This window comes from Paroedura picta, chromosome 4, assembly GCF_049243985.1.
Source record: "Paroedura picta isolate Pp20150507F chromosome 4, Ppicta_v3.0, whole genome shotgun sequence".
In the NCBI taxonomy this organism is placed as follows: Eukaryota; Metazoa; Chordata; class Lepidosauria; order Squamata; family Gekkonidae; genus Paroedura; species Paroedura picta.
In genome coordinates, this window is record NC_135372.1 from 70,498,803 (window position 1) to 70,525,162 (window position 26,360).

Below are 26,360 nucleotides of genomic sequence, written 5' to 3' on the forward strand. Positions count from 1 at the left end.
AGAAGGCAGGATCCAAGGGATTATATGTGGCTTTTCTATGTCTTCTTAAAATCATAGAATCATAGAATCATAGAGTTGGAAGGGGCCATCCAGGCCATTTAGTCCAACCCCCTGCTCAACGCAGGATCAGCCCTAAGCATCCTAAAGCATCCAAGAAAAGTGTGTATCCAACCTTTGCTTGAAGACTGCCAGTGAGGGGGAGCTCACCACCTCCTTAGGCAGCCTATTCCACTGCTTAACTACTCTGACTGTGAAACATTTTTTCCTGATATCTAGCCTATATAGTTGTACTTGTAGTTTAAACCCATTACTGTGTGTCCTTTCCTCTGCAGCCAATGGGAACAGCATCCTGCCCTCCTCCAAATGTCAACCTTTCAAATACTTAAAGAGGGCTATCATGTCCCCTCTCAACCTCCTTTTCTCCAGGCTGAACATTCCCAAGTCCCTCAACCTATCTTTATAGGGCTTGGTCCCTTGGTCCCAGATCATCTTCGTCGCTCTCCTCTGTACCCTTTCAATTTTATCTACGTCCTTCTTGAAGTGAGGCCTCCAGAACTGCACACAGTACTCCAGGTGTGGTCTGACCAGTGCTGTATACAATGGGACTATGACATCTTGTGATTTTGTTGATACAGCCCAAAATGGCATTTGCCTTTTTTACCGCTGCATCACACTGCCTGCTCATGTTTAGTTTACAATCCACAAGTACCCCAAGGTCTCGTTCACACACAGTGTTTTTTTACTTCTGAGAAACAATTCTGCATATACATGGAATGTTATCCAGGGTGCAAATTAGGGGAAAAAAACATAAGACTTACTTGTGTGAGTTGAACTTCTTTATGCAAAGAGCTCTCTGGAATTCCCCATTTTTAATGCTTCAGCTTTGTAGCCAGTGTTGTACTAGCTAAGTTATTCTTTTGGTGGTTACTCTGGATTCTTACACTTAGCATTGTGTCTTAATTATTGTTTTCAATTGAATTTTAAAGTTTTCTATTATTGTCTTTGATAATTTTTATAATTGAAAAGCAGGCTATAGATTCTTCAGTCAATAATGTGGGCAAAGGTATTTGTATAAGTATACAGAAAAATGCCAAGGATACATGGGATAAACAAATCTAACAGTTATTTGTTTTTAAGGTTTATTGTTTGCTACCTCAAGCTTATGTCTGAAGTTGAACCATATACATTTCCTAAGTAAATGAAGGAGACAGTGAAATGAAAAATACATCTGAAGCTTATATCAATAGGACTCCCCATTGCTTAAAAGGCTCCCCATTTTCCCTCCATATATCTTAATGAAGGATCAGACCTTAATTTCTTGTTTAGTAAGTGTAAGCATTTCACCCTGATAACAAAATGGGTTAGAGAAACAACAGGTTAAATAAAATCTAAGAATCCTGGCACCCAGCTTGATAGATAAGACCCCTGTTGTAAAAACCAGTTTTTTGGAGTAAAGGTGAAAGATATAAATGTTGACACTTGGGATAGGATTACTAGCATAGCAGAATCACCACCCCTGGGTAGACTTAGAGCTCATTTTAGAGCTCACCCCTGGGAAGGACAGTTTAGATGGAAATTTCCTGGTAAACTGTATAAAAGGCTACCTTGGACCAGCAAGTTCTGAGCAAGGTCTTGGCTTTCACCAAAGAAGGCTAAACTTTGCTCCTGTTTGTGCAAACATAAAAATTTCTTTCTTACTGAAGGCTGTTTGTGAATTGTATTTGGCCTAACACTAACAACAGCTGCAGAGCTAATGCCTTCTTCAAGGCCACCCAGTGAGCATAATGTCTGAGTAGGAGTTCGCATGTGAGGTTCCATATTCATTGCAGACACTCAACCAGATAGGCTGTATTTCTTCTTGTAGCCTTCCAGGCACCTCGGTTATCTTCAGAATATAAGAAAGGGGTAAACCTGAAGGAAATTCAAACAGAAGATAATTTTGAGAGACTCATAAATCTTTAGTCTGATTAAGGTGACTCCATTTCTGTCTCTCTCACTTTATCAGTTGTGCCCTACAGACTTCAGTGAAATTATACTACAGAGGAATTTGACTAACTTGCTCTGTTTCCAAGGAAGTTGTAATCACATTCACTTCTGCAGGACTACACCAGAATATTTGATCTGCCACTGACAGTGTGTGTATCTGTGCACAACAGAGAAATGTTATACTACAATACAGCAATCAGAATCAGAACCCCAATTTAACTACTGTTTAAGGCAGAGCTGGGAAACTCAGAGGAAAGTAAAATGGTATAGAGTGATTGCATAGCATCTGACCTTTATTTCATTTTTTTCCTTGAAAGTGTAATGAAATCAGAATCTTAATCACCTTTTTGTATTTTTTTTCCTAGTAACCATCAGAAATGAAGAATAGAAATTTGGTAGTCAAGGCTGTGGTAATTCTCTATTAAAATAATTATTCTGGCTCAAGACAAGAGGGGGGAACATTATTTTTTTTATTCTGAAAATTAGACAAATGGAACAAATTTACATAGATTGATTCCTATGAATTGTCGATTAAAGCTGTTCATAGAATGGATCTTCACTCTCCTTTCACTTGCAGTCTCCTACTGACATACTCCAGCTGTTTCTGAGAGATCTGTTCTGCAAATGCTTTTCTTCCTAGTTCACAGGCTCAAATTCATAGTTCCTTTCCTTTTCTTTCCCTTCTGTTTTGCATATAGTCCAAGCTTAAAAATGTATATCCTGATTCAGATTATTAAGATATTTAGCTCCCAGTCATCATAAAAATGGAATTTCTTGTATTTGCATAATTTATTTTGCAAATGTTCCCTAGTTTACTCCAATTCTTCTGGCAATGAGAGGAAGCAACACAGGACACCTTATGCACCCCATCCCCTTCATGAAGTACAATTGCAACAGGCATTTCCATCTTAGAAAGGACACTGGGCCTATAGCCATGACATCACTTCTGGTGAAAATCATAGAATGTTGGGAAATTCCTAAAGAGGTGTGACAGGTTTTCCCTGTAAGTGACAACATACCATAGGCATGACAGCTTTTTCTACCTTTATTTTCTACATCTCTGCTCTGGGAAATGGGACTGGCGACAATACTGCAGGAGTTTGCTCTATATGACCGTTTATGCACTGGATTTTTCATGCTGGGCTGCAGGTTGGAGTTTTAGTCGTGACAGGTTACTCTGCCTCTTGTTGCACCCAAACAGGGGAGCATTTGGCCCGGTGCACCTCATCCACCCCCGATTTGTGCTCCTGCAAGAGAGCTGGGGCAATGAAGTTCCCAGTGCATAAACGGTCTATGAGAGTTGCCTGTGGGTGCAACTTCTTTTTGAATTTTTGAACCACACCTTATATCTAAAAAGATATTTCTCAACCAATTATATAACCAGATCCTCTGGAGAAATAGCCTTTCTCAAAACCTGGTGATGAGAAAGTAACAGCTTGTTCCACTGGATCCCATGTTTCTGCTGGTGTGGGAATTAAAGCCTATCTGGATCCTGCTCCTGATAAAACTGGCTTTCCTCTGTTCCCAAAAGACAACTGAATGGTCCAAAATGACTAGCCTGACCATTGGCTCCATCATTATCCAAAGACCAACAAGCATTTTGGGATTGAAACACACTATCTAGACCCCTTCACTACTATAAAAATCAAAATACAGCCCTGTCAGTCTTCAGTTAGGGTAAAAAATGTGTATTACATATGAAAGCTAATACCCAGAATAAAACTTAGTGGATCATAAAGGTGCCACTGAACTCAAAAATTTGTACAGCAGCTTCAGACCAGCATGACTACTGACCTGAAATTATAATCCTAGTTCGTAACCAACAAAATGGGCTGAACCAGCCACCACCTCATTGTTCAGTTACTGTAGCATGACAAATCATACTGCTACAAAGAAAGCCAGCTAGATGGTTCCGCGCATAGTTCTTCTACTATTGGTCATAGTATGGATTACCCATTGCCCAAGTACCCCAACATCCGTGCTAGGCACAATCCCTAGGTTCAATCCCCCTCCCTTCAGTTCCCTATCAGGTGACAACAGAAAACCACCACATATACATATACAAACATTCTGTCAGCTGCCAATCTGGTACTTACCTTAGGCAAAACTCTTGACCGATCTCTTGTCTGTCCAAGCAAGCACAGCAGCTCTCCTTTCCCCTGTGTATGAGAGGCAAAACTTGCATATAAAGCTTCTGCAAACCATCCACATTGACAGCCCTGATAATAATATCACATGCTTTATTTGAGCTATATGTAAGGGCTGCAACAACAGGATCCCTTAATGGCCACAATTTATATTAACAATCTGAATTAAAAATGGGACAATAAGGTCAGGATTTCTATCATAATCTTAGGGGCTGGAAGCCCATTTTTTTTTTTAATACAGCTTAAAGAAGCCTGGATAAAAGAGGCTAGAATGGCAGCCTTTGTCAACCTGTCAAGATGTGGCCACTTCGGCTTGTTGAAGAAATTTAGCATTTTGGTCTGGATCATAATGTTCCCAATACCTCTCATTTTTACAATGGCTGAGAGCCAACACCCTTCATCATAATATTCTAAATTGAGATGTAAATGTTTTAGACATGGACTGTATCCAGACTGAAATTGCCTGTAGCCTAATCTAACACTTTCCAATAAAAGTAGATGTATCATGGGTAGTTGACTGATTCAAAATGCAAGTCAGTTGTAAGAACCAAGTGACAACTATCATCTGGCAAGGGAGGAAAAAGACATGGTGAAATTCAAGTTGCTAATGTAGTGCCAGCAAGCGCTCAGGTTGCAAGCAGAGCTGTAATACTGGCCTTGTAAATCACTGCTCTATATACCAAGCCCTGCAGGGAGAAGCTCTAGAGGTTTCCTTAAATGTAGCAATAGGTCCCTCATGAGGAAGGAAAAAACGGATCTGGGACAGCTCAGAGCTATCAGGGCACAAAGCATGAATAATTATAGAAGGCTGCTGCCGCTGCTGTTACACAGAAACTTGTTTTCACACACTCTTAACATTTTAGAACATGCCCTCTTTGGAACAGTATTTTTTCATGCTTAATCTCTCCTTGAAAGTTAGTTTAGTTTCAGTTGTATTTTCTTCAAAACTTTTCCTACAGTCATTTTAATTCATGAAGCTGTCCTAGAAGCAATCGGTATGAATACTAGAATCATAGAATCATACAGTTGGAAGGGGCCATGCAGGCCATCTAGTCCAACCCTCTGCTTAAGGCAGGATCAGCCCTAAGCATCCTAAAGCATCCAAGAAAAGTGTGTATCCAACCTTTGCTTGAAGACTGCCAGTGAGGGGGAGCTTACCACCTCCTTAGGCAGCCTATTCCACTGCTGAACTACTCTGACTGTGAAAAACTTTTTCCTGATATCTAGCCTATAGCGTTGTGCTTGTAGTTTAAACCCATTGCTGCATGTCCTCTCCTATGCAGCTAACAGAAACAGCATCCTGCCCCCCTCCAAGTGACAACCTTTCAAATACTTAAAAAGGGCTTTCATGTCCCCTCTCAACCTCCTTTTCTCCAGGCTGAACATTCCCAAGTCCCTCAACCTACCTTCATAGGGCTTGGTCCCTTGGCCCCAGATCATCTTCGTCGCTCTCCTCTGTACCCTTTTAATTTTATCTACGTCCTTCTTGACGTGAGGCCTCCAGAACTTCACACAGTACTCCAGGTGTGGTCTGACCAGTGCTGTATACAATGGGACTATGACATCTTGTGATTCTGATGTGATGCCCCCTGTTGATACAGACCAAAATGGCATTCACCTTTTTTACCGCTGCATCACACTGCCTGCTCATGTTTAGTTTACAATCCACAAGGACCCCAAGGTCTTGTTCACACACAGTGTTACCCAGAAGCGTATCCCCCATCCAGTAGGTATGTTTTTCATTTTTCTGACCCAGATGCAGAACTTTACACTTATCTTTATTAAATTGCATCTTGTTCTCATTTGCCCATTTTTCCATTGTGTTCAGATCTCATTGAAATCTGTCTCTATCTTCCGGAGTATTTGCCAGTCCTCCCAATTTGGTGTCATCTGCAAACTTGATGAGTAGTCCCTCCACCCCCACATCTAGATCATTAATAAATATGTTAAAAAGTACCGGGCCGAGCACCGAGCCCTGAGGTGCCCCGCTACTCACCTCTCTCCAGTCTGATGAAACACCATTGACAACAACTCTTTGAGTACGGTTCTCTAACCAATTCCCTATCCACCTAACTATCTAAAAATCCAGATTTCAGTCCTTCAACTTATCCATCAGAACATCACGGGGAACCTTATCAAAAGCTTTACTAAAATCCAAGTAAACAACATCAACCAAATTTCCACGATCCAGCAAACCTGTTACTTGGTCAAAAAAAGGAAACCAGGTTGGTCTGACAGGACCTGTTGGAGACAAATCCATGCTGACTTCCTTGGATCACCAAACTGTCCTCCAGATGTTTGCAGATCACTCCATTTAATATCTGCTCCATTATCTTACCCACAACAGAGGTCAGACTCACTGGTCTGTAGTTTCCCGGGTCATCTTTCCTCCCTTTTTTGATCGGAATAACGTTTGCTCTCTTCCAGTCCTCCGGGACATCTCCAGTCCTTAAAGAGGTCCCGAAGATGATGGACAAGGGCTGTGCAAGTTCTCTGGAAAGTTCTTTGAGCACTCTCAGGTGCATTTCATCTGGCCCAGGGGATTAGAACTCATCCAGTGCAGCTAAATGCCTCTCGACAACCTCTCTATCCATGTTAACCTGCCACCCAGACACTATCCTTTGGCTACTGCCATCTCTAGATGTGCCTAAACCCTTTGACCTGTGGCTAGATGTGCCTAAACCCTTTGACCTGTGAAGATCAACAAATCATCAAGCAAGGAAAAAAGGCTCTGATGCCTGAGAAGCCCCACTCATCAAAATTCTATCATAGGTCTAATTTGTTCAGAATGTTCTAAATGGGATGGGGCACTCATCGGGGAAGAAAGAATCAAGATTACACCTTTCCTCACTCTTCTCAATGCACAGATTTATGACCCATACTTTTAAAACTGCATATCATATTGTTGAAGTCTACATGTATCTGTGTGTATAGCCCTGATTTTGCATCAAGAAATTCATAAATGAACCTCATGGGTACCAAAGGCAAATAACCAGATTTTTTTTTTCTCTCTCTCAAGTCAAATAGAATTTATATAGGACAGTGTGGTACAACAACCAACACAATGTTGATGTAGCAGATCCATAGCTGTGATCCATTAGAAATCCGAGCAAACTAAATCCTCTAAATCACCAGATGTAATTTTAGGTCCAGCTGGGTGAGATGATTACACTGAATCAATTAGAACCCGTCTTTGCTGAATTCCTCCAGAAATTTGCTTCATCCTTCCAACTCACCTCCTCCCATCTGGAGACATCATGTTTCTCATATAAGCAATTATTTCAAGCAAGGCTGTGTCCTTGAAGATTATTAGTGAATCTGAAGGAGCCAGTCTCCAATTATGAACACCTGCTTGATGGAACCAATTTGTTATAGCACATATTAACCCTTAGGAGGAGAAATAGGGGGGTTGCTTTTGCTGACACGTGGGTAGCCCATGCTAGCCTGATCTCATCAGATCATGGAAGCTAAGCATGATCATCCCTGGCTAGCAATCAGACAGGAGCCCTTCAAATATTACTAGGGTTGTGACTCAGAAATAGACAATAGCAAGCCACCTCTAAATGTTTCTTGCCATGAAAACCCTACAGAGTCACCATAGGTCAGCTGTGACTTGATGTCACTTTCTACTACTACAGTGTAAGCCACTGTGCAAGCAGGATATAGGAAGTTATCATGTTTAGCCATCATGAGGGATCTGAAGTAAACTAACTCCCTCCTCCCAAGATAAGCAGAATCCCAGACAAGGGCAGAGTCTGCACTTACTTTGTTTATTCCATTATCAATCCTGTTGAATTCGGATCGATTTGAACGCTGGTCTTCCTCTTCCCCCCCCCTCCCCATTGAAACAGAAAAGTCTTCTGCATGTGGTTAGGGAGGCTCAGAAGAAGGGGGGAGTCAAACGGAGCCTCTTTCTTTGTTTTCTTGAAGGGGGGGAGAGGATCGAAGAAGGCAGAATAGGGAGAAAAAAATCCAAGACCGACAGAAGTTGAGAGAAATTAGGGGCTTCTCCTTTAAGGCAAGCTTGTCACATGGGCACCTTTGGCAAATCAGGGCGTCTCTACCACGGAAGAGAGCCCAGATTCAAAACAGCCTGCTTTCTCAATCCAAATCTTAAAATATTGAGATTTAAAAGCACTCTAAGATATCACACAATAAAGGTAAGGTCACTCTAGATCAATCCTTCTTGCTGCAGAAGGAAAATTTAAATTGCCGAAAATCAAAACGGGAATCGCATTCTGTGTAGACGGCAGGGACTAAATCGACCTGGGATTGGAATGAAAGCTCTGTGCAGTTTACACCCAGGAATGATAACTGTTCATTCATTTATATCATGGGACCAGTCTTTACCAACTCTGGGACTGTTGGTGTAGCTATAGCCACATATAGACAAGGAAGAGCTTTGCAACTGGAAAACCTGGACCTAAGCAGGATAGTGATTCAGAAGATACATATCTAATCTGGAATTGATCAATGTGTAAAAAAAAGAAAAGCTTGTGATGATAACTGAAAATAATTCCCTGCCCTATCATAGGCTATAAATGGTGACAGTCAACTCCCAGATGATTTGCTCCTCATAGAATCATAGAGTTGGAAGATACCTCAGGGTTCATCTAGTCCAACCCCCTGCACAATGCAGGAACTCACAACTACCTGACTACCCACAGTAACCTCAATTTAATGCTCAAGTGAGTGCCCCCCCCCCCCCCCACACACATACCAAAAATCTCCAGAATCTAGCTTGGCCTGGAAGAAATTCACCTACCATCCCAAAGCTGACTGCTAGGTTAGGCTCCCTCTCCCATGTTGCGCCAGCCCTCTCATGGGGAGGTAATAAAGTTGTAGTCATGTTTATACCCAACATTGTGGTGTCACATCTTATTCCAGCCTAAATGGCATCCTGCGGGTCAACTGAATAGAATTGATGAACAGAATTGCTGTGCCTATAAGCAAAGCAGGGCATGGTGATGTTACCAAGTGGATATACCCAGATATTTTTATCTTTATTTGAACTGTGTGATAGGAAAAAAATACACAGTAATTGAATACTACATCTTTTGAGGTTTCATCAAAAATCTAATGCACAGTTCAAATGTTCTTGGTATGAGTCAACAGCTCATATTATGAACATAATTATCATGTACACTATGGAATTTTTTTTCATGAACTGCCAAATTTGGATTGTAATCAATAGCCTGTTGACATGAAATGCCTTTGAACTAACAACCTTAATTAGAATGAAATAGATCCACAAACTATGGCATGCATATTCACAGTTTTTAAGAGCAGTTCCACAGTTTGTATAAAGTTGAATAATTGTCAATAAGATGGCATTTTATGTTTCAATAAGATGGCATTCTCATGTAAGTGTCAACAGTCATGATGTCTCAGAATTACCCTGTTGATCCCAGGAAACAGAATTCCTAGCAAAGATTAATATGGCAAAGAACATGCCAGCGTTTGTCCAAGTAGATGGAGTGACTATGCACCATCCAAGTTTGAATGTTGATTAGGTTTATTTCTAAGTGTTTAAAATCACTGACAAATTGAAGTGAATTAACATTAGGAAGAGTTGATAAGCATTCACTCTGTCTTTGTACTCCATACCATTTTGTGTCCCAAAATATGATGTTAACCTTACAAACATGCAGTTCTACATTAAGTTGTCATCAGTTTGTTGTTCCATTCTCCAAATTTAGGCACACAATGTGCATCTCTTCAATATAAAGCAAATAAGATACAGAACCATATGGAAATGGATCATAAGTGACCCATTCTTCTTCTTCTCTGGGATTTAGAAAGGATCTCTTAAATTAAAGCAGCTCTTATTTCAACTGGGTAAGTGCAGGTTATTGGTTCAAAACTCCAAGCTCTAAACTACTTCATGAAAAAAGTAGATCAAATATAGCACAAAATGGTAGTCAAAAATCTGAATGTTCTTTGGCGCTTGAACTGCTATAGTATTTTTCTCTTAGGATATTCTCTGAATCTAATTACATTGGGCATTCCTTAACTCCTAAGTGGACTGTGTTAGTACACTCTGTTCTCACCCAGCTATTGCCCTTTAATCCACAGAAGATGTTCATTAACCTTGGAAGGAAGTCCAGTGAAATAAGTGCAGCTGCCATAATTCATCATAAAACATTTCACCCCAATAACAAAAGGTACATTAACATTGTCCAAATCACTCTTGGAACTAGTCCCAATTGTTATAAGGTGTCATTTGGTGAACTGGTGGAATTTGGTTTGATTTTTATTACTTACTACCACATTTGTAATTATTACTTATTCTCACTTCACTCTAAGTGAATGGTTATGGCATAAATTGAACTATGAACTATACAATGTGGTAATATTGGAGTCAGTCAGGGGCTAATGCTGGCCATTCAAGAAAAGTACTAAAAGAATGAAATATGACAAATTGCTCTGTTCTATATAGACCTTACTCTGTTTTCCCATTTTTCACATTGCCTGAAGCAAAGTGTCACCTCCCCCTTACAAATGATTAAGACAGATAACAGGACTTCACAACACAGGCTGTCTGACAAGCTTGTCCCATTGACACATTCTAGTGAACAAGCAGACAAGCTGTCTTCATTGACATCTGCTCTTGTTTCAGCACATGAATTAGCCTCTTGGGTTATCCCAGTTGCAGCTGCTGCAGAGTTGATGCCATCTCCTTGTTCAGTTACTCCTCTCCGATATCATAAACTATACAAAATTTACAATTAGGTAAATTATTTGGAAAGTCAGTGAGAGCTAGTTTATTTCATATTTCAGAAATCCGTATGACATTCTATTGTCTAGGTGTGCTTCATTGTCTGCTAGCTGGCTAGTAGGATGCAAGCAGCTGACAGCAGTGTCAATCTGCTTCATATTTGAAAGAAAAGGAAATCCCATGCCAATACAAATACAAATGCTTCAAAAAATTGCCATTGTTTGCCTTTTGTAAGGACATGGCTAGTTAAGATAGCTTCCTGTACAGTTTTCTTAAAATGCATGCTTCTGTATATTTTATGAAATAAACTTTAAGGAGGATTTCTACTGGATTGGGAATTAAGACATAAATGGTAGACAGAACTGCATAAACCCTGTTTGTAAGGTCAGGGATCATGATTTTGTCATGCTTATTATTGTACAAACTTGAGAGTTAACAAAATGGCAATAAATTAAAATGATCCACCCAAATGTTTTCAGAGCCCTATAGAAATAACACTTGTCAGAGTATAGGGCAGCAGATAAAAAGGCACCACAGATGAAGTCAGTTGCTGCATAATGGTAACAATCTTTCCATTTGCTTATATCCCTGTCCCTAAGGCCTGGAATTGTGAGATGGTACCCTGGGCACAAGATTAGGGCTTTAAAGGGCAATTAACCATGAAATAAGTTCAGAGACAAAATGGCAGCCAATTATAACATTGATTTTATATATTCACTATACCAGTGGTCCCCAACCCCCGGTCTGTGGACCAGTATCAGTCTGTGGATCAGTCGTACCGGGCCGCGGCTCCGCCTCATCCTCCTCCACAGCCTTGGGGGCTGCCCTGCTACTCTGCCGCCAGCTCAACTTTGGTGCTTTCCAGTGGCTGCCATGGCTGGGGCTCCGCCTCGTTGTGGCACTGCAAAGCTGCTCGTAGCAGCACCCCTCAGCAGATGGTGGGAAGTTAGGGGTGCCAGCGGGAAAGCAAGTGGAGCAGGGGCTCAGGTGGTGGTGGCAACATCCCTTGGCAAAAAGACTATTCCCCCCCCCCAGGCCTCAGTAAAATTGTCAAGCGTTGACCGGTCCCCAGTGTTAAAAAGGTTGGGGACCACTGAACTACAAAATGCTATCAGTTAGTACTTGTGCTACTGATATTGAAACCAATTACGTTTCCAAACAATTTTCAAGAGGATTCTTATTTATAGTATAGGGAAAATATAAAACCTATTACCCTCATGACCATCAGTTGCATAGTCTTTCCCCTTCAGTCCAACCAGCACCTAAACAACCAATAAGTGAATTGGATCCAAAGTAGAATTTCCATGGATAGAAGGAGAACAGGGATTTTAACTGATATCTCCCTCATGTGGCAGAAATTTAACTCTCCCTTCATTCTATTCCTGGGAATTTCCTGCCCCTTAGAAGAAGGATTTCAACTTATGGGGAAGAAGGAACATGATGTTTCTTAGACAGATATTCCTTACATCTGTGGAAATTTCCAGTGGACACAGGTGAGTAAACATCCATGAAATAAAATGGCCACAACTTTTATTGATATTGATGTCAGGATTTGGATTCCACGTATGATAAACCACTGTATGATTTGCCCTTCACTTGAGAAGAAAGATGCCCTGATAACCCCCTGAGCTGGCCATGACCCCTGTCTCACATCAAAATTCCTTAAGGGAATCCCCAAGGATAAGGGAAACAGGCACACGGGCAGTTCCCTCATGCTGATACCACCAGAAAGCCATTGCAGCAGAAAAGAAGGAATAATGGAACATTGCCTAGCAAACAACACCAAACAGAAACACAACAACCTCAAATAAGGTAAGGATGGGTAGAGAAAGCGACAAGTCTGATTGAGCCCAGTGGTGCAGTAAGGCACTTTTTAGTCCAGCCAGCAGACTAGAGGGAAGACTTAGTCCCCACAGCCCACCCATCCAAACCCCACCCATGCACATACCAGGCTGGGTGAAAATGTTGCAGCATTTGCAGCACCTCTGCTGCTGCCAGGGCTTGAGTAATCCTGCATGACTGAGCATAAATGACTGATCATCCATATCACTCTCTTCTCTGTCCTCACAGGCCTACAAATGTGGCTCCATTTGACTCTCGGGGCCTTATTTACAGACAATTTGTATCCCAAAATTCTTTTTGCAAATTGCATTCTGTCAGTGAGATGACGGGTCACAAATGAGTTCTTTTCCATAGTAACTGACATCACTTCCTTACAGAAGCCTGCCTCACGCTTTGAGAACCGATGCTTCAGTCAGCTTTAAGAATTCTATGTTGGACCAACTAGAGATGATGAGAAAAGTAGCTTCAGCTATGTGTGTGTGTTTTTTAATATAACGTCTCTCATTGTTTAATCTCTGCCAGCTTCCATGGTCATAAAATTTTTCCTTCACAGTTATTAAACATTCTTAAAATATAATTTCAAAAACGTAATAACCTTTGTCGTTGGTTCAACAGCTTGCCTTCAGCCAGTGCACTGCTTCTGAACAGAGAATCTGAAATTAAATTTGCTAATCTCAGAGAAAAGGGGCACTTAACAGAGATATTGCCTTTACATTTATAGTGCTGAGGTAAGCTAATAAGTACTAATTCTATCATGTTAAGAAATGCTTCAACTAAAAATATTTTACAAATATTGGAAAACCATCAGCCAAATGAAACATGACTTAACCTTTTCTTACCCTAGGTATAGATGAGAAAAGATGTCACAGTTTTTTTAAATAGATTATCAAATATGGGGACCCACAAGAAACTTATGGCCATGGCTATTCCATTCCTCCCACCTTTGCTTCCTCCCCTATACCCCTAATTCTCTTAGGCTGATTCCATACCAGTAGCTCTAGAGCAGCATGCTCCACTGTTTTTGTGTCCCCATGGCAAGCTGCAGGGCCACTGGGAGGTTTTATGTTCTGTAAGGGAGGACTCCTTGGACGAAAAGCCTTGCCAGGAGCTCCCAACTTCACCTGAGCCTCATCTGGATGATAGCTTTGCCCAGCCAGATGTTCAACAGGCAGAGATGGAGCTTCAGAAAAACCAGAGCTTAAATTCAAATGTTGTTGCAGGAGCTCCTCATTCCTCTGCCCTGCCTCCAGCTTCAGCTCTCTGTCTTGTCAGCGCACCTAGTTCACCTGAGCCAATTAAGCAATGTGCTGAAAGAGACCTCCAGTCTAAAAGGCATCACACCATGTTATTAAGACTGTTCTCTGCCTCCATGAAAGCTCATCTGTGCTTCCTTCCAGTAGAGAGCTAAAACCTGAGAAGGAACACAGGAAGCAAAGGAAGCAAAGGAAGCAGTCAGCTTCCCTCCCTTGCCTGAAGGACATGGAGGGTGAGAAGAGGTTGCAGTTGGAGCAATTTACCAGCAGCAGTGCCTTTCAGAGAAGCCAGCATGTCTTCCATCCAGCAAGCATTAGGAAGAGGAAGAAGATGACAGATAAACCCCATGATTGGCCCTCATTGGAAGAGTGCAGTTTGGACTGATTGGCCCTCATTGGCAGAGCCGCCCATCCCCCCAAGGGGTCCAATCAGGTAGGGAGTGAGTTGTCTTTATGCGGTTTGAGCTGATTTGCCATCATTAACAAAGTGCAATTTGAACTGTTTGGCCCCCATTCGTTGGTTTGACAATAATGTACACACTCTTAGGCTATGCCCCTTCTATACCTACAAATACCTAGCAATCTTCATCTCTCACCATTTATCTTCCCTCATGTTCATTGTATTTCTACACAGTACTTCTGAGAAACAAACAGGACTTCTTTTTCCCCCAAATAAGGAACGTTTGTGCTTTAAAAAGGGATGCAGATTACTTAGCAATAATGTGCACTGAGTAGATAATTTCTTAATTAGTTTTAAAAAGCTGATGTTAAAAAAGCTCAATGGTAAAATAAAAACATTTCATCCACCTAACATTAATAGAAGTATTTTATCTAAATGTAAGGTAGTCTCATACTACAACAATATTTGAGCTTTATAGAGTTTAGCAATATATATATACCGTATACTATATGGACTGCATAAATATAGCTATTTAGAGTGCATAAAAATACAGCACATATAACTTGCCAAATATACTTCATATCCCCATCATTTTCCCTTGTGGCATTTCACTGACTGTTTGAGGCCAACTGGCCTAAAGCAACAATGGGCCTGCCAATCAAAGCCATAGATATGAGCCCAAAATGATACTCTCAATAGGCTTCCATTTTTAACTACTTAGAGATCATGGTTTCTGTCAATGTCAAGGGCAAAAGATTTCCCTTGTGGCATTCCAGAAATCTCATAAACTAACGGTCACTGAGGGAATAAAGAACCTGATCCTGAAAATTACTGGCACAACAATTATATTGTATGAGGTATATTCTCACAGGTCATATATACTCTGTCCAAGATCAACCACACTTTCAAAGTCCAGGAATATTGGGCAGTTTAATAGCAGCTGCCACCAGTTTTCCTTTAATTGTACAAGACAAAAAGGCCACAGTCTGGCCATTCTGCCAGTCAGAACCTTGTCAACTCAGGTTCTGAGCTCTCCTTGATTGATCTGGAAATAAATCCCTGTCCTCCAAAGTGAGTGAAACTAATAGATCTGGAAATGGTGTTTGTTTATTTGTTTAGTAAAAGAGAAGTACAAAGTCTTATTCTATAAAGCACATCATTTTAGAGCCATTGTGGTATAGTGGTTAAAGAGCAGCAGCCTCTAACCTGGAGAACTGGGTTTTATCCTCTATTCCTCCATATGCAGCCAGCTGGATGACCTTGGGCTAGTCACTAGGGATGAGCAATTCAGCTAGGATAAGATTGAAAATATCATCATCATCATCATCATCCAACAGGGCCCAGATCTTCTCTGGGAACTCATGCTGCCAAGTAGAGGCCAGGATTGAAAAGGTCCTGGCCTGGGTTCAGGTCAGACATACTTCCTTGGGGCCAGAGGCTACTAGCTTGTAAGAAATCACCGAGTGTAATGCTCTTTGGGGACATAGGTAGAGAGGTGGCCCCTTAGGTATGCCGGGTCCTAACTATGAATGACCTTGAAGGTAAGAACCTACAACTTAAACTTGATCTAGAATTCAACTGGAATACAGTTGCCAGTGGATGGAACAAATACAAGGCCTCCAGTGCGGATCTGAGTACTTTGGGCTTATCCAAGCAAAATCACACATGTAAGTCTAAATCAACTGATTCAGAGAAGCCCAAATCAGCTGTTTGGCAGGGACTTTAAATGTCATCTATGCAGACCCCTCTGAAGCTGCAGAGAACAAATTCTGCACAGAAGGGTCTGTATGTGAAAAGAGCCTGTCAAACAGCTGATTCTGAGGACCAGCTGCTTGGCAGGGTCTTTAATTGCTTCCCTGAAGACCTTCTGCAGCTGTGGAGAGCTCTCTTTCAGCAGCCTCAGAAGGGTATGTAGGGGAGAAAGACTCCACCAAACACCTGTTCCTCAGGATCAGCTACTTGGTGGAGTCTTTAAATGCATAAACTCAGGAGCAAAATATAAGGGAGTTGGGTCTTATAGAAATTGTAAATGTAACTCTTGTAATTATCAAATTATTAATTCTTTTTTTAATTGGGGGATCATACAAAAGTGCTACACAAGGTTTAAACTTACATATTCTTACAAGTCTAGCAAGTGAGGAAAAATATTAAATCCATGACATCAGCCCTCCAAAGTGGGCAGGTTTTGATGGAGCTGCAAAATATACAGGAGCAGTCCTTGAAGGAACACATGAAAATAGCTGGTTACAAGTATGTCCAAAAAGAAGAGTGTATGGTGAAAGTAACGTACTGATAGGGCAGGAACAAATATGGAGCTGTATGATTTTCTTAGGCCATTAGTTGCAAGAGCGTAATCAATGCAGCTTTCAGAAGGATTCAGGGTCAAGACTGCTTTCAGTCAAAGACACTGTCAAGTCACATACTTTTCCCACAGCAATGAAAAATGCGGTAATGGCTTCCCTAATGTACCGAGTAATAACAAACCTTTCACACAAAAATCAGGCTCTTAAGGAGAAGATTTGAATGTTTTCTTTGTTTTCCATGTGATTTGAGAATCCTTGGAAAACGTTATTTCTCCACCTTCCTTGGGAGGGAATTCATAGTTATCCAATGAGGAAGCTTGGGATTAGAGTCGGCTTCCTCCTCCATCCCCCCCCCCTTAAGTGATGATGTATTGACTCTGACAAATAACCTGCCACTCCTCACACCCTCCTTCTCCCTGACATCTTGTTTATAATGAAGAAGGTTGGTTCTTATATGCAAATTGGTTTGCAAATAAACCAGTTTTGAATTGCAAAGATTTGTCAAATGTAGGGTAAAATATTGGTCATAGGCATCAGATGAGAAAACTATAATATCCAATAACTTCTTGCATTATACTTTTGTCACCAAATATACATTTTAAAATATGAAATCTATGAAAATCATACTTTTAATCAATTGAAAAATAGAAATACCTTGAATTTGTGAAATGTATTGCTTTAACTTTGGGCTCACTTGGCTTAATGCAACACACCAATATGGGATTGTTTTATCAGCATTTTTTATATCAACATGTGATTTGCAGTTTTATGGTAAAGCACACATTTAGCACACAGAAGGACCCTGTGATCTCCTGGCACCTTCTGTGGGTGGGAGAACAGGTGCTAGGGGAGAACTTGAGAGATCCTGAGGAGTTTTTGCTAATCAAATGAGACAATACTAATAGACTAACTGTCTGACTTGGTATGCCAGTTTTCTATGTTCCTAAAAATAAAGGCAATATCTAAGTTTCCTTTTTTTAAAAACAATATACAGTATCTTGGGCTCCCAAAGGTGATTATCTTGCATTAAAGCAGAATCTAAACATTTAAATATATATATATATATATATATATATATATATATATATATATATAAGAGCCTCTTGTGGCGCAGAGTGGTAAGGCAGCCGCCTGAAAGCTTTGCCCATGAGGCTGGGAGTTCGATCCCAGCAGCCGGCTCAAGGTTGACTCAGCCTTCCATCCTTCCGAGGTCGGTAAAATGAGTACCCAGCTTGCTGGGGGGTAAACGGAAATGTCTGGGGAAGGCACTGGCAAACTACCCCGTATTGAGTCTGCCATGAAAACGCTGGAGGGCGTCACCCCAAGGGTCAGACATGACTCGGTGCTTGCACAGGGGATACCTTTACCTTTACCTTTACCTTTATATATATATATATATATATATATATATATATATATATATATATATATATATATATATATATATATATATATAAATCTGACAAATGTAAAAGTGTCTCGGGTAAAAGATAAAATTGTTTAATTGTCACAGCCATCAATTCACTTGCTACCTTTCTTGAGACAAGAAAAACAGTAGCTTTCCAGAGAAAGGAGGAGGATTCATCAGGTCCCACTCACTTTTCATGAACTAAGAAATGATGTCAGTGCCTGTCAAATTCAAGTGATTTTCTCTATAAATCTCCTCTTTACTAGCAAAAAGGAATCATTGTTCCCTAACAGTGCACAGGTTTTTGTTCAGGTTTGCTGTGTATAAAATTTAATGAGAACAGGCATAGAACACATCAAGAGCCGAGTATGTGTCAGCTAGAAAATGTGTATGTTTGAAAAACTTTTCCTATAATTATCTGAATTTCCAGTTACATACTGAGGGGAAAGATGAAGAAACAAGGAGGGTGTGTGTATGGGGGGGGGGCGAGGGTGATGGGTGTCCTTGCTGAAAACAAGAGCTTTCTACCATACTAGATGCAAAGGAAACTACAAGTGAAGCTAATATAGCACAACAGGGGGAAAACATATCCAAGAATAATTGTAGTTAACAGAGAGACCTATGAGTACATATTACATATTTGTTACTGTGCATTATTTCTGTTTTTCCTTCTTTATATATAATCAAGAGTTAGATGGTGTTGCTAACATCAATGTTAGTTAGATGGTGCTTTACATATATACATAAGCAAAAGACAAGTCTCTTTTCCACATGACTTATTAGATGAAATCATGATGAATAAAACACATACAGAAAAACATGTATATCTATTGACAAAAACACATAATTCCTAGCACTTTATATGTCACTTTTGGGTCTTCCTTGGATCTGATATAGCAGCACAGACAATTCTGAGTCATCCAAGGTCATTTGGTCAGATAGACCTATAGTTAAAAAAAAAATCATACCTGATTGTGTCAGAGGGCTAAATGTGGCTTCTTCAGGATAATGCAACAACACAGAGTTTCTTCAGAGTTTAACAGTGTCAGATTAATAGTACATGTCAGAAAAGTAGAGAAAAATGTTTGTAGTATTAATAAAATTTGTCTGCAATGGTAATAAATTCATCATTAACACGTGAATGCTAATATTAAGAATTTGGGAGGCATTCATGTTAACCCTTCCCTCTCAGTGAAGTAGAAACTCAGTATAGTATAGTAGGTAAAATGTAGGACTAGCATCAGCGTTAGGGGCAGGGACCTGAAGGATGTAATAATATGGTGAATATTATTAAAGGTTGAGAATTAAACTAAGCACCAAAAAAAGGAAAATAATGTGCTTTTATATAGGAAGACCAAATCATAGTAGAAGTAGGGGGAGGGGAGTCTATTCATATGAATAAAGAAAAAAGTAAGAATGAACATTGTCTGAGAAGGTATCCGGGATGGGCATGAACCTCATTTTGGCAATTCAGTTTTTTTATGGTTTGTGGCTGAAACACAGACCAATAGGCCAGTTCACAAACCAAACCATGGTTAATGAGGCATTTAAATATTTAACTCCTTACTTTCTGCTCCCCATGAAAAGCAACAGGGAGCAGAAAGCAGTGATTTAAATATCTCAGAGCCATTTAAACCAAACAGCTGAGCAGCAGGTAACGCAAAGCTTTTCACATTTAAGCCAATTCCTTCTAATTTCTGTGAAAAACAGGTCAAAATGTGTACCCAGTCAGCAATAGAAGCTCAGAAGGCACAGGCATTCAATTTGGGGCCTTTTCCTGGTGGGTGGGGGGAATGCCTACCCGTCAAAACCTACCAATAAGAACCCCACAGAGTTTGAAGGCTAGACACCAAAGGTGTGCCACCACCACCCACTTATCCAATACTTCTGTGCCACTTATAAACTGCAGTAGATGTCCAACGATATTCTCGCAGTAAAGGGCCTAATGGTCTGCACTTCTAGTTCTGAGCCCAGTGATGCACTTAAACTAAATAGATGCACAGAGTTATTCTAGTGGTGAAGAACCCCATAATCTGAACCTCTCTTGGAACACTGTCCCATCTTGCAACAGTTAGAAGCTGCATCCTCCCATCTATGATGGCTCTGCCTCCCAACTTGTATTCAGAGATGTATGGTCACCACAGTTTCTACAACAGCTGTCACCAGGAATGAATACCCAGGCATGTGATGCCTTACCATAACAACTGTATTGGCCACACAGATTTTTGAGCCTCTGAGCCAATACTATTTTAGAGAAACTAAATCCAGAGAAATTGTAATCGAGTCTGGATGAGCATAAGCATGTTATAATCCAGCTGAACATCACTTGTCCAAATCTCTTTTGAAAAAAAAGCTGTAAATGGGTGATATAAAAATCCAAAGAAACAAAGAAACAAATAAATAAATAAAAGCAGCTACAAGACAGAAAACTAGAAGGAAAGACAGTAGTCCATTCCGCACGATTTCAATGTTGCAAAAGGCTTCCAAATTGTAAACGCCACTAATTTGCAGTTACGCACGACGTCGCACACAATCTGCCACACTCCTGAAACAGTCCTGCAAAAAGCAATTCATTGTAGCACTTAAAGGGAAATCCAGAAAAGTGGATTCACCCTCCAAAAAGCACTACCCTCTTGCAAACGATCTGCAACAGTAGTGAAAAAGACCTGTGCGTTCCCATTGTTGCCGTTCCAGCCAAGTCCCTCCCCCTGGCTCTCTCCTCCGAACTTCTGGTGAAGCAATCACCATTTTTTTCCCTCAGAGCAAGCAGAAAGTAACGAACCGGCGAGCCTTCATTCACCCAGCAAGGCTTCTCTGGCTACACAGAGCTGCTTTAAAGCTCCCCTAAGTCACCAAGCACAACACAGCCCCGTTTGCAAGTTCTCTTCATTTTCGGCCAAAAATCGTGCCCGTGCATGGGGGGGGGGAGGAGCGTGGTAACAATGATTCACCAGCTCACATGCCAGCTGCCAGCTAGATGGGTCTCTACATTAGGAGGAATCAAGGAATCAAGGCATATTGGTTGCAACTTGTGTTTTTCTTTTTTTTTTTTAAACCTGTTCTTAAAGGGAAAGGGGCTTTTCGGGAGCATGATAACGGCTGCCCATTGGCTGTTCGTTTGATTGACGGCCAGGGACAAAGCACAGAAAAAATCACTTCCTTTCTAGCGATTTTTGGCGAGACCGGAAACCTGTGGAAAACTATTGAAACGCTACTGGATTCCACTACAAAGGCAGGCATGCGTAACTCAGAGATAGCATTTCCGCTTTCAGGAACCAATTGGCAACATTGGTGCGGAATGGGCCAGTGTACGGGCATTTTGACATCTACTTCACAACTCTAGGGGAAAGCAAAAAAGGGGGGTTGTAACCTCCCTGATATGTATGTATCAGCCCCAGTCAGCAAGCCCTTGTGGCCTTTGTTACAAACCATCTGCAATCCCATGTAGTTTGCCTCCAATTCCAGCACTTGAGCCCCATGTTGCACAAAGCCAATATTACTCTACCAGAGGCAAAAAGAATTGGCTCTTATAATCTCACTGTCACTACCGCAAGAAGTCTCAAAGTGACTTACAAGCACCCAGCCATCAGACACCCTGTGAGGTAGGCAGGGCTGAGAGAGCTTCAACAAAAATGTACAGTGAGAACAACTCTAGCAGGATGTGACTAGACCAAGGTCATCCAGCTGGCTGCATGTGGAGGAGTAGGGAATAAACTTAGCTCTCAAGATTAGAAGCCACCAATCTTACCACTACACCAAGATGGCACTAACAGAGTTTATGATGTTTGAAAGGAGTCCACTTTGGCTTACTGTTCCACCACACATCCTGTCAGAGATTTTTATAAGGCAGGAAAACAGAAATAAAAATAATTGTAATGCTTAAATGCTGCAACATCAAAGACTGGCAACTGTCCCTGAATTTTGAATGGTAATTGCAAAACACATATACAAGATTTTTGCAGATATTCTATTGTCATTAAGAGGTATTCTGGTGAGAAGGAGCAGGCTATATTTTCCATCAAGGAAGGCTCTGAAGCTAAAATATGCATTGACTATGTCTTAATTTCAGGTTTTAGATCAAGCCCCCTTGACCCCAGCCACTGGTAATATGGTTTGGAGGTCACATTGATGTTAGCAACACTTTTGTTTCCCTTTGCTTGGAAGTAAGACTGACATTTCTGTGAGATTTGCTACACTTAGAAATATATAGAAAAGTAGCTATATACCTTGGATTAATAAACTTTTTACTCCTTGAGTGGTTATGGAAAATGTATGGAAAATGTTACCACAACTCTCAAAGGGATTAATAGATTTGTTTTTCTTCATAAAGTAAGAATAATAGTTAAAAATGAATATTTATTAAGACTTTGGGACAGGACTACTCATCTAATTTCCTGTTAATAAGGAAACAAGTCTGCAGATTGCTTCCTAGGCTTACAGATACTGAAGAGGCTGGAGTGGAGAAGTCTTATTTAAATGGTGGATGAAATAACAACTGAAGAAGACCCTTGATATTTGACTTTTGCTTTGTGGTTATACCCTAGACAGTTTTACAAGAACAGATCTATTTTAGTTATCATGAAATCAATTTAGAATTTCTTGACAGGATGTAGAAACTATAAGCCTGTAATAATGAGCTAGTCAGGTGATGGGCAGGTGTCCACTTTTGCCTGGCAAAATTCAGGAGGAAAGTAGCCACTGCTTAAATTTATCATTACAATGTATTCCATTGTGTTTACATGTTATTACATTTGCCTTGAACATCTTTTGTTAAGATATGTTGTGCCAATTATATGATGTGAAATGTTTTCAGTCTCTCTGAGCAGAGTCACAACAACTCAGCATAACAGAATGGCATTGTCCACGACAGTTAGACTGATGTGAGTGTTTGATTAAGAGTTAAAGTGGCTAGCAGAATAAAATAAAAAAGACTAAATTCTTCTACTAAGACAATGTTCAAAAGTCATGACAAATCTATTTAAATTAGTGGCATGAGTATGACTTGTTTCCTGTGCTCCCTCTTCCCTTTGCATGTGGAACATTGCTAAAAGCTTTTGGGTTTGAGAAATCTTCAAACATCAACAAGCTATATCATCCAAATGCAAACACAGGGGCAAATTGTTGTCTATTTGTCCAGAAATTGGCATTTCAAACCATAGTTTAACTCAAGTTTATTGTTCCATTTTATGGGGAAGAAAACTAAAATTTGCCTGGGTGCCTGCATAATCTGCCATTTCTAGGCCAAGTGACTGAGGAGAAGAAGAGCTGGTTTTTGTACCCCACTTTTTACTACCCAGAGGAGTCACAAAGGCCCTTCATGCACGGGCCATAATCCCTGCATTAGCGGCAGCAGCGCTTTGGGGAAAATCCCCGATAATGCTCACTGCTGCCGCCAGCATGGGCGCCTCCCAGCCCAGGGCTACGGAAGGCCTGTGTTAAGCAAACACGGGATCTCCCATAGCTTCCTGGGTAAGCTGGGGCTCCGGCAGGCCAGTGCTGTGCATAATCGCCAGCACCATGCCTGTCGGCTCACCCAACCCCGACCCTATGGAGTCGCTAATAAGGACACCACATGCCCCTGCGGGCTCCATGGAGCCCCAGAGCTGGCAGGGGCAACCCCCTGCCCCCACCTGGGCATGCAGAAGGACCTGGGATTCCCCACCCCCCCGGGCCATCCAAACCTCCCCCCTGCCGCTCCGGCTTACCTCTTGGCTCAGCATGCCCCGCATGCCCCACCCCCGTGCATACACGGGGAATGGTGGGGCATCCTGCCCCACTGCAGCAGCATGGCGGCAGCACACAGTAGCTGCCACCATGCATAAAAGGCCAAAGTGGCTTATAATCACCTACCCTTCCTCTCCCCACAATATACATCATGTGAGATAGGTGAGATTGAGAGAGCTCAGAGAGCTGTGATTGGTGCAAGGTCACCCAGCTGGTTACATGGGGAGGAGTAGGAAATCAAACATGGTTTTCCAGAATAGAGGCCACAATTCTTAACCACTACCCTGAGTTATAGCAGATCAATTCCAGGTTTTCTTTGATAACTTATCTAAATAAGATTATTTTGAGTCTGGTTTCAGCCCAGGCTATGGGATAAACAAACAACCAAACAAACCAAGTGTGGTGTCTCCTGATATGTAAATTTAATCAGCCCTTCCTGGTTTTAGTATGGAAAGTATGTTATCAAGAGATTATCCACTGCCAATTAACAAGGGGGGATCAATATTTAATCCATAAATCCTGAAATTTCTCTGTCAAAGTTCTTTAAGAGGAACAGACTCCATAGGTGTCATCATGACCTGAGAAAATGTTTTGAAGAATCACCACAGTAAAATAAACAAACCAGTTTATTGTATTTCCAAAATACAATAAAAATGCAATAATTACAAAGACAATAAAATAGTATCAAAGACAGGTAAATAAACCAAGGGTTAAAATAGAAATAAAGACAAAAACATTTCAGAAGCTTACAATGAATCTTGGTGAAATCCAAAATCTAGAAAAATGAGTCATTTTAAACTTCAGTCCTATTTCTTAATAATATCCTTTGATACAGAGAAAAGCAAATTAAAATATACAAGATTAAGAATATTTGTAAAACAGCACTTAAAACATAGAGAGCTTTAACTAGAGCTCCCTAAGTAATTCCATTATGCTTTACCCTTTCCAACAAAGAATATAAAAGCACTTTAACAAAAGCAATAATTCCAGCTTTTATTTCTGAATATTATGTTACACATGTCAAGATCGCTTCCTCTGAACAGAGGTGAGTAGCAGCCTGAAAAAGTGACTTTAAGAAAAAGAGAATCTTTACCATTGTTCAGTCACATTTCACAATTAGGCGTTAAATCAAGTTTCTTATTCTTTTCTTTCAGTATTGCTCCAAGTGCCTGCTGACAATAATATGCAAAACTGCACTGAAATGGATGGTATGCATTTTCACTGCCTTACGCAGGCAGTTTATAAATCTCCTCCACAAATCAAAATGAGTATTTTGACTTCAGGAATTATATAAAACAGCACCAATTCCTTGGGCTCATGCTAGGTTTATTTCTCTATCTAAGGTACAAGTCAGTTATTTTTAACCTTTGTAAATGCATTTTTGTATTTGAAGTAGATGAGTTATTTTAGGGTATTTGCCTTTTAGGTGTAATAACTATTTGCTAGATGAAAAACACATTGCTGAAACATAAAAACTCCCAATGCACATTTCTGGATGTCATCTAGTACCAACATTCTCCTGGTGTTTTTATTTTATAGGCCAATTTCCTGGGAGTTCCATCCATTTTTGTTCCTATATCCAATGAAGTTAATTATTTGACAGTCAGTTGCATTAAGAAAGAACAAACCCTTTTTCCTTGGGACTTTAAGGATAAGGATGCTATGAATCAGCCATTTGATGTGATAACACTATAAAAAACAATTACCAATCAATATGTACAGAGGACTAGAATCTGTCTGAAAACTTGAACCACTGATGGATGGATAATTCCCAAATTATTGTTCCCTTCTAAGTCCTACATAGTTCAGACATTGAGTTGTATATTGTTTTATTTTGGGGGCATTCTGAAATAAGGCAAAAATGAATTTGAGATGCTGCAAGTTTGAGTGGGAAAACAACAGTGGAAAAGGTTTCTTTGAAGAAGAAGAATTGGTTTTTATATGCCACTTTTCTCTACCAGAAGGAATCTGGTATCTGTTGTAGTAGACATGCACATATTAGGGGTTGCTAAACTCACCATGATACCAGATGGCAGGGGGACCATGTAGTGGAATATGTCCCTATGCATCCCAACTATCTGCCATCCTCAAGCTCACTGAGGGACAAGGTTTTCATTGGTGGGTAGCAGTTTTTTCTGATATCAGTTCCACTACCAGAGGTCAAGTCAAAAATCAATAACTGTACTCAATAATATTGTGGCCTTTTTTTGCAACTACTTGTGTATAGTTATTTAGAAAGCTTTATGAATTCACGTACGAGCCTCTTGTGGCGCAGAGTGGTAAGGCAGCAGACATGCAGTCTGAAGTTCTGCCCATGAGGCTGGGAGTTCGATTCCAGCAGCCGGCTCAAGGTTGACTCAACCTTCCATCCTTCTGAGGTCGGTAAAATGAGTACCCAGCTTGCTGGGGGGTAAAACGGTAATGACTGGGGAAGTCACTGGCAAACCACCCTGTATTGAGTCTGCCATGAAAATGCTAGAAAATGAAAGTTTTTCCTGATCCCTTTACTGTCATTAGCATAACATGATAATCCTCCAGATAGTCCTCCTGAAGCTAACTTCTGGACAAAGTTGTAGCCA

At 40.7% G+C, this 26,360-nt stretch overlaps 1 long non-coding RNA gene across 1 annotated transcript in view; it reads right to left on the reverse strand.

The window, feature by feature from the left end:
• Positions 1-1,255: 1,255 nt before the first annotated feature.
• LOC143836810 (uncharacterized) overlaps positions 1,256-26,360 on the reverse strand; it is a 37,677-nt gene continuing 12,572 nt past the window's right edge. The window contains exons 2-3 of the long non-coding RNA XR_013230757.1: positions 4,083-4,145; positions 1,256-1,911 (exon numbers count right to left, since the gene is read on the reverse strand). This is a non-coding gene — a long non-coding RNA (uncharacterized LOC143836810). The remainder of the gene's footprint in view (positions 1,912-4,082; positions 4,146-26,360) is intronic.